Below are 3,469 nucleotides of genomic sequence, written 5' to 3' on the forward strand. Positions count from 1 at the left end.
ACAAAAGAGTATTAGTATCCTACCTATTGGTGTAATTAATGTGACTTCGATACCATTAACAGTGCTCTGTTGCCGACAGGTGTCCATAACCTTGGCAGAGCTGTTTATTTCACCCCCGGAACCATGATCCTTTATGTGCATATTAAGGAATGTGATGTCAAAGTGTAGGCCATTATGCTGGCTTGGTAACCAGTTAGCCATAATGCCATTCACGAGGAGGGGGCGAAGAGTGGGCAGGCCGGCTCGTGATGAGACCTCCTGTTCCAAGGTTTGTTTATTTGCTATACCTTTTGGACCGTATCCCTAGTGTGGTGGCCATAGTGGGAATGCCACTTCGCTTGCATCCTCATGATCATGGTAGGTTGGTTCTTGATGAGACCTCCTATCCTGCATTTGACAATTTATAATTCATTTGCTTTTTCTTTCTCTTTTTTTTTTCATAAAGCACTTTTCCTTATATATCCACAAAGGGTGGTTCAACACTCCTTAAGAGTAGGAATGGTGGAAGAAGTCTTATCATCTCAATAGGAGGATATAAACCCTTTGCTCTTATTCCTGAACAAAAATCAAAGGGAATTAAAAAAAGAATGGCATGATAAAGATAACCAATCAGGGCAAAATTAGTAAGACAATGACAACAAAAGATAAGTATATCCTTCCTTCTGTCCTCTTACCAATACATAGCCTTATAAATATAGTGATTTATAATTGCCTGATTTCAGTATGTTGTGATTTTGTATTCATTGCATAAGTGCATCACTTATCTCTAAAAGACTTTGAAAGAATAGGGGCAAGAAGCATCCTCAAACTTGGACCAGCAAGAGGGATAAGCTGTTTCACAAAGAGAGAAAAAGTATGCTAGAACAATAAAGGAGCATAGGTTTGAAAAGTGAAAATTTCATTCCTTTTGAAAAAGGAACAAAAAAACACAGCAATGTTGTTCCTTTTGAAAAAAGAACAGCAGAACACACCAATGGCGTTCCTTTTGAAAAAGGAACAGCAAAAATCAAAATGTTGTTCCTTTTAGAAAAGGAACAGCAAGACAAGCGAACGTCATTCCTTTGAAAAAGGAACAACAAAAATCAAGAGTGTTGTTCCTTTTGAAAAGGAATAGCAGAAAAACCAAAAGTGCCATTCCTTTTGAAGAGGAGCAACAAAAAAATCAAAAGTGTTGTTCCTTTTGAAAAGGAATAGCAGAAAAATCAAAAGTGTTGTTCCTTTTGAAAAGGAACAGCGGAAAAATCAAAAGTGTTGTTCCTTTTGAAGAGGAACAACAGAAAAATCAAAAGTGTTGTTCCTTTTCAAAAGGAACAACATAAAAATCAAAAGTGTTGTTCCTTTTGAAAAGGAACAACAGAAAAATCAAAAGTGTTGTTCCTTTTGAAAAGGAACAGCAGAAAAATCAAAAGTGTTGTTCCTTTTGAAAAGGAACAGCAGAAAAATCAAAAGTGTTGTTCCTTTTGAAAAGGAACAGCAGAAAAATCAAAAGTGTTGTTCCTTTTGAAAAGGAATAGCAGAAAAATCAAAAGTGTTGTTCCTTTTGAAAAGGAACAGCAGAAACATGCAAATGCCATTCGTTTCAGGAACGGCAAAAAAATTGAAATCTATATGTGCACAAACGAGTTTGAAGAAAAGAAATTATGTACAAATTGTGAAAAGAAATGAATTCCTTAATGAATTACAGGTGAGGAAGATTTCTCTTCCTCTCCTAAAATCTCCATATCAACGTCTTTGCGTAGCTGTTGGCAGAAGGATTCCCGAGTGAGTGGTTTACGATAGAGACGAACTCGGTGGCCATTCACTTTGAAGGTATATCCAGAACCGTCAATGGTGATTAAAGTGATGGTCCCATTGTCATATACCTTCTGGATATGGTCCCAACCAACGAGTCTGGAGTTTCCCAAGGAAGTCCTGAAACCGAGAGTCATATAATAGGGCCCAGTCTCACTGGTGGAAGACTTTGTTTTTGATGAGGGCATCATGCCATTTAGCTCGCTGCTGTTGAATCAATGTTGTATTTTGTAGTGCGAAGAGCCTAATTTCGTCCAATTCTTTGATCTGTTGTAGTCGATTAATCTGTGCCTCAGTTAGATCTAAGCCAACTTCTTGTGCTGTTCGTAATGTTTGGATTTCAAATTCTATAGGAAAAATGGGTTGTTTTCCAAACACTAATTGATAAGGTGAGTAACCAGTGGTGCTTCTCCATGTTTTTCTATAGGCCCAGAGTGCTTCAGGTAGTCGGGCAGCCCAATCATGCCTATGTGATGCAATGGTTTTTGTTAGGATTGATTCTATTACCTTATTGTTGCTTTCTACTTGTCCGTTCGCCTGTGGGTGATATGGAGTAGTGATTTTGTGCTGGACATGATAATTATTAAGTGTTGCCGCTAATCTATTGCCAGCAAATTGTGGTCCTCCGTCTGTAATTATTTCCCTTGGAAGGCCATAACGTACAAATAGATGGAACAGGAATTGTATGACAGAGTCCTCTATGGCTCTTGGCAATGCTTCTGCTTCAACCCACTTGGTGACATATTCTGTTGCCACCAAGATATATGTTCTCTGATTTGATGAGGGGTTGATGGGTCCAATGAAATCAAGAGCCCATCGCTCGAATGGTTCGATGACTAACTGTGGTTTGAGAGGCATCTCGTCAGCTTGACCAGGACGTCCTGCTCGCTGGCAGCTGTCACAGGCTTGGACAAATTTCTTTGCATCTCTGAAAATTGTGGGCCAGTAATATCCTGTCTGTAATACTTTGTGTCCAGTTCTACGCTCAGCGAAGTGTCCCCCACATGGTCCACCGTGACAGGCTTTTAGGATGTCAAATATTTCATCTTCTCGAACACATCTCCTGATATGCATGTCTGCCCCTGTATGAAACAAATAGCCCCCAATCCAAGAGAATCGAGTACTCTTCTGAACAATCTGTCTTCGCTCATTAGGGGTTAAGTGTTTTGGTAGTTTACCTACTGCAAGGTAATTGGCAACATCGGCATACCAGGGTGTTCGAATGGCAACAACAAACATATGTTCGTCCGGAAATTGATCTTCAACTGTTGTTGTATCAATTGGCTTTGGCATTCTCGAGAGAAAATCGGCTACAGGATTCTCTTTGCCAGGCCGGTCCTTGATTGTGATATCGAATTCCTGCAATAAAATCAACCATCTAGTTATTCTAGCATTTGTGACAGGCTTATTTGCTAAGTATTTTATGGCGGAATGATCCGTATACAAAATAACAGGATAGCCTGTAATATAATGTCTAAATTTATTGACAGCATGTATTACAGCTAGGAATTCTTTTTCAGTAACATTGTAATATAATTCAGCAGGGGATAAATTTTTGCTGATGTAATAGATAGCATATGGTTTTTTATCCTCTTCCAGCCCAAGGACTGCGCCAATGGCTGTATCTAAGGCATCAGCTGATATCTGAAATGGCAGATCCCAGTTTGGTCCTCGCAGG

The sequence above is a fragment of the Pinus tabuliformis genome, chromosome 8 (genome assembly GCF_031772625.1).
Source record: "Pinus tabuliformis cultivar Carrire ecotype Pingquan chromosome 8, CPIR1, whole genome shotgun sequence".
NCBI classification, from domain to species: domain Eukaryota; kingdom Viridiplantae; phylum Streptophyta; class Pinopsida; order Pinales; family Pinaceae; genus Pinus; species Pinus tabuliformis.